This window comes from Notolabrus celidotus, chromosome 3 (genome assembly GCF_009762535.1).
Source record: "Notolabrus celidotus isolate fNotCel1 chromosome 3, fNotCel1.pri, whole genome shotgun sequence".
Lineage (NCBI taxonomy): Eukaryota > Metazoa > Chordata > Actinopteri > Labriformes > Labridae > Notolabrus > Notolabrus celidotus.
In genome coordinates, this window is record NC_048274.1 from 34,272,726 (window position 1) to 34,289,349 (window position 16,624).

At 40.2% G+C, this 16,624-nt stretch overlaps 1 long non-coding RNA gene across 2 annotated transcripts; it reads right to left on the bottom strand.

Annotated features, from left to right (window-relative positions):
- Positions 1–520: 520 nt before the first annotated feature.
- On the bottom strand, positions 521–7,722 carry LOC117810412. 2 transcript variants are annotated; one of them, XR_004630770.1, is made up of 9 exons: positions 7,255–7,722; positions 3,805–3,985; positions 2,382–2,535; positions 2,176–2,237; positions 1,515–1,928; positions 1,277–1,331; positions 1,095–1,199; positions 958–1,022; positions 521–630 (listed from the first exon to the last, which is right to left on the bottom strand). It is a non-coding gene; the product is annotated as an uncharacterized LOC117810412 (long non-coding RNA). The 2 variants fall into 2 exon arrangements; XR_004630771.1 differs by lacking the exons at positions 2,176–2,237; positions 2,382–2,535; positions 3,805–3,985; positions 7,255–7,722 and adding an exon at positions 2,015–2,049.
- Between the last annotated feature and the right edge of the window lie 8,902 nt (positions 7,723–16,624).

Sequence of the window (16,624 nt, forward strand, 5' to 3'; positions counted from 1 at the left end):
TTCAAAAACTCCTTTTATGTACTGTGATGGAAATGACTTTGTCCTCCACTTGAGTAATTAAAATGTTTACTTGTGACATCATCCGCATCAATCACGTTTAAGTGCAAAAGCTCATACACATTACTTTTTTTGTTTACTGTTATAGTGAAAAGATATAAAGGAAATTTAATTCCGTCTACACACTCAGACAACTCATGTTGAGGTCCATGTGGTTATGTATTGTTATTTGTACATGTGAATGGTAGGTTTACCAGTGTATACCTGTATATGTAAATGAGGATGATTGTGAATGGCAATGTATGGCTGATGTGTGCATGTTCCACCCTGTGTGGGACTGCTTTACTAATGTCTTTCTGTTAGTCTGAAGGGGCCCAATCTCAAGGTGAAACTGTTTGTGTGTTTGTAAATTGCCTGTTGTTTTGAAACTGTGGCAATAAAGTTTAAAAAAAGAAAAAAGCCCATGTAACAATGTTAAGAATGTAAGAATGATTTAAGGAAGACAACATTAATGTTGAGTTTTGAAGTTTTAATGATTAGGACAAGCATGATTTGCAAAAAATAGTCCCCTTCCACTGAGGGGTTGCTCATGCAGACTGTGTGGTACCACATAAGGCAGCTGGTGCACTTAATCTGTAAGGAAAGGACAAATATCAAAGAAGCTCACATTAGTCTCAAACACTTGGTTAATCACACATCTTTTATCTAGAGCAGGAACAATGAAGCAATTCAAACTGAGAAATAAACAGTCAAATCCCAACACTTGTACTGTTTGTGGACCAGTCAGTGCTCATTCAGCTGCACAAGTGTCTTTACAAAGTGAAAACATGCATGTTACGTGACGTAAAATACTAATTTAAAAAAGTTGTGCTGGTGAGAGTTAACTGTTACAGTGAGGTGTCTTATCCATGGTGGATCCCATTCTTCTGCCCATAATGGACAAAGGTTTAATAACCTTACCCCCTGGTCCATTTCAGCCCCTGAGCACTCCTCCCCACAGGCCGGACACAGTTGAGACAAGTCATCTGTAAAACACCACAGCAGTTATTATACTGCCAATAAACAAAAATGTCCTGTAGTTGATGGGTAGCAATTACCTGTGTCACTCAGCAAGGTTGTCACTATGTTGATTCTAAATATTTCCACCCCTTTTCATCAACTGGGTAGTCCACACATACTTTTTGAAGTATCTGTTCTGCAAGCTACAAAAGTTGGAATAGGAATCATTAGGATGACTTTGGGGAATTGTGAGTCCTCACAGAAAAAATTAAACTGTTACCTTGCACATGAAGACGCCACATGAACATTGTTGCTTGCAGGTAGTTTTCCCACATCTTTGGATGATCAGAAACCATTTTGTTTAGTGACCTTTAAATTAACAATTTAGAGCAAGCATGGAAAGATAGGAGGGCATTTGGGCTTTTCTAGAGAGACCTTTAATTATTTATCAGATAAAGTCACCTCTGTATGATGTTTGCTGTGACTGATTATAATTTTAAATGTAAATGAAAACCTACCTCTGTACTGTGCCATTTAGTCTCTCCACAAGGCCATTAGTTTGAGGATGATGAGGAGCACAGAGGCTCCTCTTAATCCCGAGCCTGTCACACAATCTGAGGTTGATCTTGAAATTATAGTTGGGTAAAGTAGAAAAGTCAGCATAACAGAAGTAACACACAAAAGACTCAGAATTATTCATGATTGTACCTTGTTGCGAAACTCAGCCCTGGTCTGTTAACAGTCTTTTGGGTGAACCAAATTGTAAAAGAAATAAATAATACAATTTGTGACCTCATCTGCTTTTTTACTTTTGAGTGGGTAGGCCTCTGCCCATTTGGTGAAACAATCAACCATGACACATGATTACCACCTTCTGTTAGAGTAAGTTTACCCATCAGGTCCATCCCCACCAGCTGAAGAGGCTCTGTGACCTAGAAAGCAGTATTAAAAACATTAGCATGAAGTGACTGTCGATGTGTGCAATACAATAATATGATAAAAACAATAATAATAATACATTTTACTTATCAGCACTTTCAATAAAACTCAAAGACACTTTACAAAAGTGTTGAGAGCTCTGTAATTGATGAGGAGGATCTTGAAGTGGATATGCTGCTTTATTGGGAGCCAGTGAAGGTGTTGCAGAATAGCTGTAACGCATTTCTTTGAGTAACTTACACTTTGACTTCTAAAGAAGTCTCTTATGTCCACTTTTCTTTTTTTAGACATCCTGGCTGCGCCTAATTACAAAACACACACACACACACACACACACACACACACACACACACACACATACACATACGCACGTTAATGTAGTTGAACTTTTGATATGACAATCCTTCTAGCTGACATGACCCAAGCAGAACAAACGTCCAACTTACAGTGGCAGATTAATAAGGACTCCTCCTCGGCAACTAGCACAGCGTTGCCAACTCTTCAGTGAGGAAAGTAGCTATTGGCTGTCCTAAAAGTCGCTAGAAGTCGCTGAATGATGTCATCACCTAATTTGCATAATCTGAATTGTAATAGACGCTGCTGGAGAGACGTGTAACGTCCAGGGAGAGACATAAATAGGTTAAAAAACACCCTAAATATGTTTATAACTACACTTAGGAGCCTAAAAAATCCAAAGTAAAACATTACATTTTTCAACAATGTCATTTTCAAAATATTTATTATACAATCTACATTAACAATCTAAATGGATCAGCCAGCGGTGTCTTCGTACATGCGCGATCCATTTGCAGTCTGGACACGGTGGGGTTTACATCTCTGCTCTGACTGCAGCTACGAGGGACTGCTGCGCAACTCGGACTGAGACGTCTGTGAGTGCTCTGGGACGGGGGAGGGGGCCACTGCAGCACCCGCTGTTCATTTAGAACGATACATGCTGTCATTTCAGAGTCTCCAGAAAAAGTCGCTAGATTTGTCGCTAGTCGTTTTTTGAAAAAGGGTCGTTAGAGGGATCTGAAAACTCACTAAAAATAGTTGGCAACACTGAGCTAGCAGACCGCTGTGCGAGCATGATGGAGTGACAGTGGGGACGGCCAATCACATAAGAAACGGCAGAGCCAATCGAGGGGCTTGTGGGCGGTCTAAACTAAGGGAAACAGGCTTCAGCATGTCTATGGGCTTCAGCTTGAGCTGCCGTTTTCTGCTTGGTCTTAGTCCTAGTGCTTGATGTGTCTCTGTTTACTATAGTGTAACATTGTTTTGGGACGGTAAAAACTGCAGGGGACCAAAACAGCACAACAGGGGAAAAGAGCACTAGACTAGGCTATTTTCTCTGTGGACGGGGCCTCCTATTTTGCGTAATTTCGCCAAAGATAAGAAAATATAGTCTAGGAACTCATAACGGTGCAAATACATGCACCAGTAAAAAAAATTGGAGCTATTCAGTTTGCCGTCAGAAATCCCCTTTCTTTTGGCACTATTTTCGGACGGACCTCGCAGACCGGTGATTTTCCGCTGCATGAGCACGGATACACGCCAATCAGCTGTGATCAGCTTGCCGGGCCGGCCCTCTGGGAATTTTCTCATTAAAGGGGAAGAGCTCACCGGCACGCATTGTGGCTAGCAGGAGCAATAGTGTAATGTAACTCATACGACCCCACTTCAAAAAAACTGAAATATCCCTTCAAGGATCTAATTTACAGAAAGGCTTTATAAGATGTGCTAACACAAAATCTGTGTCTCCTGTACTGTTAAATCCAGTCAGAGTTGAACAATCATGTGAGAATTCTAGACATTCAGGTAGATATCATTATAGAATACACAATGAATATTTTAAAGATACTAACTTACCAACTTGCGAATGTCCTCCTCCATGCCAGGCCAGTAGTACCTGCTAATTATAGCAGCATGTGTCTTTTCCACTCCACAGTGTCCACCAATTTCACTCATGTGGAACTCCTCAAACAGAGAGTTGGCATCCTCTGCAGTAAGCACAACCTTTGCAAGGTGCTCACTCTTATTCTGTCTGCTCCTGGGTTAATGACAAATAAGGCTTCTAAAAAGATTATTTTAAAAAGTATTTTCAAAATGGATGAAATGCATGTTTATGTGTCCGTAACAATTTGCTTAAACAAGTCTTAATTTTTAAATACCTTTGTAAAGTGTTTAAATCATTTTTTCAACAGTATTTATAACTTCACCACCCAAAAAATGTCAGGTGGTGCAACCAGATATTTGTATAAATATATATATTTTCCTCCTATTTATTCTAAGGGAAATATCAAGGAAGTTTTCCTTAAAATGTCTACAGTACCTACCAAATATTATTTTGTGGGTGCGTTTTGTATTTACAATAATTTAAGAATAATGCATTATATTGGCCAGGTATTTAGTATCTTTAGCATCTGATTTTACTTTGAAAGACAGAAAAATAATGATACAAATTAACAAATTAATGCATTCAGTACAATATGTTTTGACATCATAGTTATCAACCATTTGTTCACTTTAACCTATAATTTAATGGGTTGAAATAAATATTTTCCACCTGACATTTATCAGTTGTGCCACCTGACAACTTTAGTATTGACAGGAAATATGGTGAATAATTGCATTTTGTTTGTTCAAAAACAATGTTTTTTGACAGTCACCATTGAAGTTAAAATAATAAGTCTCAGCTATTATTGTATCGACATATACTGTAATGGATTGCGATTGAACAACAATGAAGTCATGTTTTAGTGTCAAACATTTATAAAGAAACTTCAGCTTTTAGTCTTTTTTCATTCAACACATTTTTTCGAAATATGGAAATGCAATCGTCAAAGGTTAATACTTATAATATTAATACATAACATAACATTAAATTAACTCGAATGCAACACTACGATAAATCCATACTAAGAAGGAGTGAGTTGTGATTTAACAACAACAACTCGAGGGACTGATTTTGAAACAGTTTGATAAAAAAAACACTAAGGAGTTTGAAACTCATTGACAAATATTAAGAAACATTTTAACCCTCTTAGGTCAACACTGGTAGAGGGCTAATACCCTGTTTCAGGTGTGTGCAAAAAAGCAGTCCCAGTCTGCATTAGTCTGCTGTGTGTGGTGTAAATTTAGAGGCTCTGGCTCTGAGATCACATGCAGCACACCAGTGGTGTTAAAAAAAAGGATGTCAGCAGGATGGGGCCAATGAAAAAGTTTTTGCATCCCTGCTGCATGTGGCTCACTCAAGCGGCAAACTCCGGTCTCAAACGATGAAGCCAATGCGGAAGTGCTATAAACTGCAATACATCGAAAATCCGCTTGAGGCTGGCTGGAGAAACACCGGAAACTACATAGATATGAATGGGAAAAAGAGGATCTTTGCAGCATTAATAAACATGTTTACAGCCTGGTTCAAAAAACGGCTTGGCCCTATGAAGCTAATCTCTCTAATGGCACACACTGTACGGGGGGTGAATTTTTTTCTAACGTGACGGTTCAGAAGATATTAAGATTATGAGTTTTGCCCAAATAAGGACATGACTGATGTGACTCCTGGTCGGGAACACACAGCCATTGGCTAAGAGACTCACACTACGTCACACTCTGCCCAGTTGAGTTCCGCATTACCAATATGGCTGCTGCCGTCGATTTGCTTCAAAACAGCTCTCAGGAACAGATGGGTGACGTCACGGATACTACGTCCATATTTTATACAGTCAATGGGCTCACTTCAATCTCATCACCAATGACTTGCAGAGCCTGTCCCACGAATAGCCTCCCTTCATATTGTACCAGGATGAACTTCCCACTCAGATCTTTGTCATTGCTGTCATTGTTGTCATCTTTGTCTTCTTTGTCATCTTTGGCAATAGCCTGGGTACTTTGCAAGTTGACCATTGTGGGTTTGTGGCACTGGCAGATGTGTGGTCTGCTACAGAAGCGGGAGATCTCCCTGTGTGTTATTGTACCTGGTGTAGTGGCCATCACCTGGTGCATCACCATAGTTCCCTTTACAGCGGGCACAAACTCAGGTACCGCTTCATCAAATCTTCTGATGTCTTCCTCACTCACCCAGAAGAACTTGACCTCTGACTTTTCCCTGTTAAAATCTTCAGGGGTTTGGATGTCTGCACCCCTTTGGACAGCAGAGTCAGCTGTACGCTTCACTGAACCACCAACTCCATCGGGGGCGCCTTTTCCATGTGACTTCTCAGAGAAGTTCCAAGTTACCTTCTTAAAGCCTGAGAGGAAGCGGATGGTGCTAAGCAAATATTATGCTTATATATAATTATATATATTTCTGTAAGATAGGCTTCTCTTGCAGCTGGATCATTTTTAATTTGCTTCCCGTGTTGTGCTGATTTTTCTTTATTTGACAGTGCCATCTAAAAGGATTAAAATTATCATGAAAAAGGTTTTATAGAGTATGATATATCTAAATTAAATCTATTAGACATTTAGAAATATGTAGTCAATAATTTTAAAGCTTTAAATAACATTATTTATTTTATATAGTGACATTCCTTGCACCTGACTTACTGGTTGCACCATCTGACATTTTCAACTCATTTCAAATTAAACAGGCATCTACTTGGACACCTGCATTAGCTTTTGTTCTTGCTCGCAAGTTCATACATATCATTTTTAAATAGAATAAAGAGTTTTATGATAAAAAATATTTTTATCAATATTTGAGAGAGATCTACAAACCTTTTCACTCAGCCAAAAGTGGCAGTTGGGGTCCCCTTAATGATGAAATATCCTGTTATCTGTTATTACCACTGCATTTCAAAATAAAAATCACATGTTTACGGTTGTGCCACCCTGACATTGTAGAACATACAAATTGCTGGACAGAAATGTTTAAATGACCTAAATAGTTTTTATTTATAAAAATGTGGTTTATTTGAAGGGTTTCAACCATAACGTAATACCAAAGTATTATATTTTAAATATATCATCATTAAAATACCATTTTAAATAGTTTTCCAGTCTGATTAATTTCAAGGAGGGTAGCACCACCTGACACTTTAAAGGTTTGAGATGCAAAAACATAATAATATATATATTTAGAATGTAATGAAAATATTTTGAAACTAAATGGGTTTTATAGAATATAGTTACACTTGTCATGAATTGTTAAAATTATTTTAATAAGACATAATGGACTTGGACACAAAAACATGCATGTCATGTCATTGTCCCACTCTACAGATGTAGTGGAGTTCTCCATCTGGTGTTTTGATATCAATGTGCTAAATGTATTCAGAACAGCACTGTCAGAAGACTGTCATGGATTAGAAGTCTCACCCTTAATCCTGAAGCTGTCAGCTCTTCTCTTGATAACATAGCACTGTTTGCTTGTTAAACCTTCAGGATATTGACTGTGGGGCAGAAAGTCAAGCACCTCTTGTGCCAACTTATTTTCCATGTTTCTGCTACCTGTCCCTTTGTCCTCATCTGTCTGCAACTTTGGTATCTCACCCTACTCCTTCACCCCTATACTCAGCTGTCTTACACAAAGACACACGTACAAAGACAAAAAAACAAGGACAAATACACAAATCACAACACTAATGACAAAGAAAACAAAACCTACACAATTACAACCACTTCCAAAAACACACAAACAATCTTCAACTCCTCTCAAACTTTCAATCACAAAGACAGTCAATCACTCAGTCATGCACTATGTGCTATCACTCTTTCTGTCCCACTCACTAACACCAATCGCTTCTCTCAATACTCACTCTGACTCAAACCTACTAACAAACCCACAAGGTTTGCCATGTCCACTGCACTTATATAACCTGATGATGATCCGCCCCACATGTGTAACTCCTAATAACTCAATGATGGCTCTAATTGTAAGCAGGTGCAGTTTAAGGATCAGACTTTAATGGGTGCTCAGCCCCTTCAAGCTGAGATATGGAGAATTCCTAGCTAGTGTTGGAATAATCGTGATAGATGTCTGTAACAAACGACTGTGTTGCAGGTTTCCTCAGTGACCACACTAGATTTCACTGTAAGCACTCCTTTATTTTACAAACACCAACACAGAACTACTTGTATTGCTTTTTAGAAGTGATAACTCATGGCAGGAGACTGTTCTTGCTCCTGTGGCTCTTCTCTCCTGTCTGCCAGGTCCAGCATGCTACTGCAGGGAAAAGGGGAGCAATCAACAAACAGTCTTCACCTGTGTTAATTCCCCTGCACTGTTCCCACACACCCCTTCTCCATGCCCCACCACCACAATGTCTAGATGTCGTATCACAAGTTAATCTGGCTGGCTGCACTTCACCACAGCTGACAGCAATCTCCATGTTGACTTAGAGCAGAGTTTAAACATATACATGACCATTTACAGACTTTATTTTGTACGTGTATACTTATGTAGATACGAACACAGGATGATGATCACAGAAAACAATTACAAACCGTAAACTTTTTCACAATGTATTCAAGTTTAAAGTGTTTTGAACAGGCTTCAACACAGCTACCTCCATTTTCATTTCTTTATAAAAGTGACATTTACCCTATGTTACTAATGCTATATTAGCTAACGAAGGCATCAACACATAGGCCTACGTCTTATTGCAGCGATAGCTGTTTTTTCCGTGTTTAATGTTTTTATTTCATGTAATTTTTGACCAAATAAATAACATTTTCCTGTCGGATGAATAAATGATTTTCACGTACTTCTGTCGACATTAAGGTCGATGTTAAAAACATGGAATTGACCTTTCTCAGATTATTTTTGCAACATACTTTGAAATATTTGTATAAACCTTGAATACATTGAAGCTTATTTATTCTCACTCTGGCTCAAACAAATCTCTACAGCAGCAGGTGCAAGCACATCTGTAAGTGTGGCTGCTGCTTTAGTACGCCCACATGAGATTACTCTGCAGTCTCTGAGTCTGGAAAAAAAAAAGCTAGCCCATTCCACAGTTTGCTGCCCGGCGTGAATGTGAGTGCTGCATGGTGTGGTAATGTTTGTTATTTAAGCTGCTGTTATCTTATCTGTTTGGCATTCTTCTTTTGTTTTCAGGAGGAATGTATCCACAGATCGACAATTCTCTCTATGAGCCTGGTGTTTCTTGTGAGTTTCACATGTTCAGGGCGATTAAGGTGACACAGTTCTGTTTTGCATGTGTGATGTATGACTTGGCACCACTCACAGCTTGTGTTGATAAATTTGTTTTATTGTTGATTTATGGGCTTTGAACAGTTAACAGCTTGTTCGCCTAAAAACATTGGCGCTTATGTTGCTTCCCTTATCCCTAGACTTATATTGGGTTGTAACAATAGACTATCATATCATATTCAGTGACATCAAATGTACTGAATAGTAGTGATTCTTATAAAAATAATTCATCATAAAAATAAAATGAGAACATAGACTCTGACAAACCATGACTGTGCTGAGTTCTGCAGGTGAGGCAGCAAAGAAGAATACTGCTGACCTACAAATAAGAGTGCTAACATGCTGTCGGTTAAGGAAAGGGAAGAAGGATAGTTGACAGAATCATGTCCTGCTTCATTTTTTCTTTAAGGTCAAAACAGCAGCTGAAGCTTTTACTGATTCCTACATGTGCTGGATCTACACAGAGTTCAGACTGAAGCTCCTGTTAGTGCTCTTGTTGTTGTTGTTGTTGTGAGCTTTTCTAGTGGTGTGCCACTGTGCCTTTCACACACTGGTTAGTGGTGGATTTGTACCACTGTGTTGGCATTTCTCTCGTCTCTTTTTGTACCTAAACAAGGAGGACAGAAACAAAGTGGATATGTTTGAATGAAGCGGCAACCTCCGGTCTAAAAATATGAGTCCACTGCAGAAGTGCTAAAAGCTGCAGTTCATCGAGGATCTGCTTGAGGCTGGCTCCGGAAGTACCGGAAACCACATACACACCAATTCAAAAAAGACAATCTTTACAGCAGAAATAAACATGTTTACAGCCTGGTACAAAAGACGAGTGTAGTCTGGATAGCTAATTTCCCGATCGGCACCATAGACTGTATAAAATATGGACGTAGTATCCGTGACGCTGTTTAGAAGCCAATCGGCAGCGGCAGCCATATTGCTGCTGTTGAGCCAGTGTGACGTAAAGAGGCGGGCTTTGAGCCTCCTAGCAAACAGCTACAGTGTTCCCACAGTCAGCTGTGCCTCTCATTGGAAGACTAGTAATCTCAATATCTTAGAAATTGTTGTGTTAGAAAAAAATTCACCCCCTTCACAGTGAGAGCACATCGAGAAATTAGCTATTCAGACCACACTCGTCTTTTGTACCAGGCTGTAAACATGTTTATTTCTGCTGTGAAGATCGTCTTTTTCCCATTCATGTGTATGTGACTTCCGTTGTGTTTACAAACATGCTTTTTTGAGTTGGTGTGTATGTAGTTTTTGGTACTTCCAGAGCCAGCCTCAAGCAGATCCTTGATGAACTGCAACTTTTAGAACTTCCACATTGACTCATATTTTTAGACCGGAGGGTGCCGCTTGATCCGCACAAACTGTATGGGGGGTGAATTTTTTTCTAACGCGGCAATTTAAAGATATTAAGATTACGAGTCTTCCAATGAGAGGCACAGCTGACTTGACTGACATGCGGGAACACTGTAGCTGTTGGCTAGGAGGCTCAAAGCCCGCCTCTTTATGTCACAATCACTCGACAGAAGCAATATGGCTGCTGACGACGATAGGCCTCAAAACAGCGCTTCAGAAACAGATGGGTGACGTCACGGATAGTAAGTCCATACATTTATAAAGTCTATGCTTTGAATTTTAGCTAATAATGAAAACATAATAAATATTCAATGCAACAATGAAGCTAACACAGTATCAGCTCTGAGACTGATTGAGTATCATTAACATAGGTTCAAGAAGAAGCTAACAGACTGTGGCAGATAGCTACATACTAACACAGTGTCATCAGTAGGGCTGCTCTGATGCAAACAAGCAGACCACAACGTTAGTGCTTTAAGTTGATGTGACATTGTTTCTGCTAACATCTGTTGTAGGCCGAGCACAGTGGAAAGAATCAGATTGGTCTGCCGAACTCTGGACTTACACTCTGGTGGGACTGCAGCCTGTGAGAGATCTGTGAGGCGGCACATGATTGGAAAGCACCGTCCAAACTACCAGCTGTAGTTGCACACAAACATTGTGCATCAACAGTTTTGTCTAAAAGAACTCATAAGTTGTTTTGTTGATCTGCCCACCGGCTCTGTTGGAGGCAAACACGAGCAGCTGTTACGTAGGAGGGTCTGCCACCCAAGAAGGCTGTGATATGCAATACAGGAAACATGAAATACACACACAGCCATGGTCTATCAGTGTGTGTGTGCTTGTATGTGCGCATGTGTTCATCCACACACAGTAAGAGGAGTGCTACACATGCCAGCATGTCTGAGGGCAGAGAACAACAGAGATGAGGCAGTGACAGATATATACAAACTGTGATTATATTATTACTATAAACTATTAAATAGCAAGAACCATGCTGCATCTCGGTGTTCATGATTGCTGATGTAGCAGACAGATATGAAGGTGGGAGAGGTGTGGAGCCTCTGCAGAGACTCAAGAGTGGGGACTCGAAAACCCCAATAGCACATGGGACACCAATATTATGCTGGTTTGGGGTGCAATGTGTAAGTACAAAGGTGTAGTGATGGAGGCTGCAGTGTTTAAGAGGCTGCAGAGACTACGTCCATGTTTCATTCAGAAAATGTTGGTACTGCTGGCCTCAGTTGTCTGTAGGATGTTTTCTATGGTTGTTTGTGCTGTGGAGACATCCTTGCACATGTCAAAGTGATAGTACCACTTAAACAGGAGACATTACTCCTCATTGCCTCCTCCTTCTCTACCGAAACACCTTCAACTAAACCAAACAGATTATGTCAAGTTGTCAGAGTGCATCAGACAGAAAACCTCCCAAATTGAGGTGCATATGTGAACGTCAAACTCCTAAAAATGTCAAGACTTGAAAGTCTTAAAATGATTTATAAAGTGTCAGGAGTTCATGTGTGAAAAGGGCTTTACATTCACTGACCAAACCTGCCCTCTTCTTCTCTGTCCAGGTGCAGTCTCAGGGTCAATCGGCTCATGCAGAGTATCACTCTGGGACAGAGGCTGTTTTTGAAACGGCCTGCTACATACTACCTACGAATGTAGTAGGCAGTACGAACTGTATACTGCATACAGCGTTTGAATTTAGTCTGTAGTCTGTCTGTTCTGTTCGATCTGTGTTGCAGTACACTGGGCCAGATGTCACTGAATTTCCAGTTGCTGATAGATAAACTGCTTCTTTAGCATCACTGATGATTTAAAAAATTAAGACATGGTTTATATGGAATTTAATTATTTTCACAGCACATAAAAACTGAGTTCCCCCATCAAAAAAGAAGAGAAAAGAAAAAGCGGAACGAGCGCTGTGCATCATGGGAAACTTTCTTGAATCAATACAACATCCGGGGAGTTTTGGCATTCTGCAGATTTTGCTCTTGTTCACATACTACTTACTGTATACGGAAGTTTGGCCAAATCAGTACGTACTGCTTGTATAGTAGACCATAGACTGTAAATAAAATGGACAGCGTCGCTTTTCTCATTGAACGGTTTTGAAGCCAAAATATCCCGTTCCAGAGTGCTGCAATCTTCTGCAGCCAGAGTCTGCGCAGTAGAGAATTCTGTGTTGCCAGGGTAACGAGCTCCGCCCCCACAGCGTAGCGTCACGAGATCCTATGGAGTTTCCCTCTACAGCAGCTGTCAAGCAAAGCAAACCCGGAAGTAAAACCCAGTTTTTTAACCTCTAATAACTAACAAAAATTAAACTTTTCATAAAAAAGAGTCCTTGAACACAAAAGAGTCAAATAATAACTACATATCACCACAGCATACGGATGTGAGAAACATTCGTATGACGTGTATTTACTTTTAAAGTTTGACTGCAGCCCCATTCAAATGAATGGGGGAGACGGAGTTTTTGACCTATACTGCAGCCAGCCACCAGGGGGAACAGTTTTTGTGAAAGCTTCACTTCCAGCCAAGCGAGCTGCACCCCTGATTACTACCCCCAAGAGAGGATCAGAGGCGGTGTAACTTTGCCCCAACATTCCAACTCCATGCGTTACAGATTGCAGATGGGACGTTACATGCACATAAATATCCCCTCTTCAAATGACAGTATGTAAGCACCTTCTGACGCAAGCCACTGGTTTCAGATTAGAACTTGTGAAGCCAAATGATGGCGGGTGTCATGTATGAAAAGCTGCAGTTTTCTGCACTTGCGCATGGCTTTATTTTTCAGCACTGTGGGTCAAAAGCACATCACACAGAAACTCCACTCAATGTGAACATCACCACACACAGGTTTTATCCTTTTCAAGTAAAGGCTTGCCCTATCTTCGCAGACTGCAGTCGTTCCCCTCTCAGCTGTTTATCCAACAGAAGAGCAGGTAGTGGTTAGTTTGTCCTCAGGGGGTTACAGTTTACCGTCCCCTCTTCCTCCTGACCACCTTCTGCACACACCACATCCCTCTGAGGTGAACCAAGGTGGCCCCCAGCTAATTGTTGAGCCAACTACACCACACGCCCTGTCTCAACTGTCCCGCTTCAGTCTGGATTACACTGTCTAACCTATCTCTTTGTGTGACCCCATAGGAGGCCTTGTAGATGCCCTTGTAGTCACATGTTTATGTGTTGAATACAAGAATTAATCTCACACAGGACGACCAGGACAAAGACACAGGTTTGACTTAACTCTCTGTGATTCGGCTTCAGTTATATACTGTAGATGTTGAAGATGAAGATGTTCAAAAGTGGTTGAAAAGTGAACGTTTATTCACAGACTGTGTAAAAACCATTTAATGTTTATGTTCAGACTAGGTTTTAACTGAAAATCTGCTTCTGTCACAAGATCTTTAAAACTTCAATTCACAGCGACAGATTCTCAGGTCACATCCCATATGAGGCTGCCAAAATGCAAAATGAAAGTTCACCAATGAAAAAAATTAATTGCAGAAGACTTGATATCTGTTGGTGACACAGTTTGTTATTGATGGGCTATATCAGCATCCAAGGGTCTTTCTGAAATTAAAGTCAATCAATCAATCTTTATTTGTATAAATTATTAACAAAGACCCAACATCAAGACAGGATAAGATCCAGTAGTTAGAGCAGGAAGGACAAACTTCCTTTTAACAGGCAGAAACCTCGAGCAGAACCAGACTCATGTTAGACAGACATCTGCTGAGACTGAGATGGGGTTGAGAAGAGAGAGAGAGAGAGAGAGAGAGAGAGAGAGAGAGAGAGAGAGAGAGAGAGAGAGAGAGAGAATATATGAATATAATATGTAATGAATATGGTGTGTGATTAATGTATATATGGTGAGTGTAGTGTGTTGTGAATATATATAATGTATTGTAAGAATGTATGTGCTTTGGCAATAACATCTCTTTGTTCATGCCAATAGTAGTAGAAGGTTTTCTTCATGTGCAGGTATTCGTTAAACATGGAAAACACAGAGACGAAGTACTGTTACTGTTTATATATATATATATATATATATATATATATATATATATATATATATATATATTTGTTATCTAAGTGCATGTGTTAGCAGGCTGGATCTGCTGTTGAAGTTGACTGACAGCTGATCCAGCTGTTATCAGATGATGCCCTCATCACGAACCAATGTCACTTTAAGCGACGCTCCAGAGGAAAGGATGACTCATGTCTCTTAAAAGTAATATCCTCGTTCCCTCTCTCCCTGTCTTCATTTCTTTGCATCTCTCCAAGCATCTCTGGTGGGAGGGACTAAAACACAAGTGAATGACCCAAGTGGAGGATGCGAGAGACCTTTGGGATGCACCCTCAGCCTCTCTGGAATGTCCTTTTCATACCCAGTCATGTTACTAACCTGTTGATCATTAACCTCATTAGCTGGGAGATGGTCCTCCAGGTGTTTTTTAGCATTACACAACTTTTTCACTGATTTGTTGCCCCTGTCCCAACTGTTTAAAACGTTGTGCATCAAATTTAAAATGAGCATATATTATTCATAAAACAATACAACATGAGCACCACCTTCTTTGGGCTTCATAGTGCCTCTTCAGTAACCATTGGGGGACTTATCTGAGATTACGTCCACATTTTAAACAGAATAGTGTTGAAACTTGAAGGCACTCTGCATTTTGTCTTAATTAAAAGGATTGGCTTAATTTGGAAAATTCAGGTAGAAACTCTTCGTAAACAATATTAAAAAAGCAACATTTGTAGGAAACCTGCCTGGGACCAAATGACGGCTGTGACACAAACATACAAATCAATTTGTCACTTTAAACAGACAGTTGAAGTGACAAATAGCAGACAGACAGGTACTTTAAGTGGCTGTAGGCAGAGAGACAGGCAGTAGTCTGGTAGTTTTAGTGAGTGACAGCAGCAGACAGTCTGTCCAGCCCCTCAGACAGACAGGTCCTGTGGCTCGCGCCTTTGCATGCCACTCATCCGCCACTTCCTGGGACCTTTGTGTTTAACACACACACACACACACACACACACACACATATACACACACATACACACACACACCATCTGCTGTAGGGATTCTCAGGCTGCATGCCGCAGCAGCACACAGCCTCCTCTCTTACTCTCTTTCTCCTTTTCATTCCTCCTCTGCTCGCTCGCTGTCTTTTCTTTGGAGGGAGAAAGCCAGGCCATTCACAACTTTTGTTTGTCACCCCACCACATACACACTAACACAAGCACACACAAACTGCACTTTCTAAAGCAATCATTCCACTCATCAGAGGACGTCCTTCCTAATGATTTGACCTCTTTCATGTTTTCCTCAGAAGATCAATGAGTTAGAACTGAAGTTAGAGAGTTAAAAGCTATTTTAGTTGGATCAGATAGATTTTTGCAACATGATGCAAACTTTGTCAGCTGAGGCTAACAATATATGTCCACGCTCTGCTAAAATGGAAAAGATAATATACAGCCTATACAGTCATGTGACATTGTTGTGCAGGTGATCATGCGCTGGGGGTGAATATAGATATTCACAGACAAACAGAACAGAATTTTAACAAATCCATAATGAAGATCAAATTATCTCACTGGCTTTTATTTTGTTTTAGAAATGAATTTATTTTGCTGTTAGCCGCCTAATCATTGATGTGAGATTAATGAAGCTGTGATTACTTCCAAAATCCACATTATGTTTGAGGTTTAGAACCAAAGTTAAGCAAATGTTCCCCTGACACAAGGCTAGAAAACTTGATTGATGTCTCAGTGATGTCACCCTGTTGTTCCGAAGAGGTGATTAGCCTGGTTTATACTTCCGTGCTGTGCATCGGAGTTGGCGGAGGGATATCTATGGATGTCATATCCCCAGTTTCCACTACATTCTCTTTTTCAATACAAAGAAGAAAGAGAGGAGATGTCAGAGGAGATGGAAAGTACGGTTGCTGAATCAGAGGAAGAGGACCGGCATGCAGTGATACCAGAAATGTTATAAATCCAGGAAATATGATGCTAGCCAGCCGACCAATCACCGAGCTTGTGATCTCAGTTGTTTTGACGAGTAGTTACATTTGTGATGAGGCGTACGTCCGGCTATGTGAGCTTCTTAATAGGTACAACTTCCTGCACGACCCCAATCACGCAACGTTATGTAAA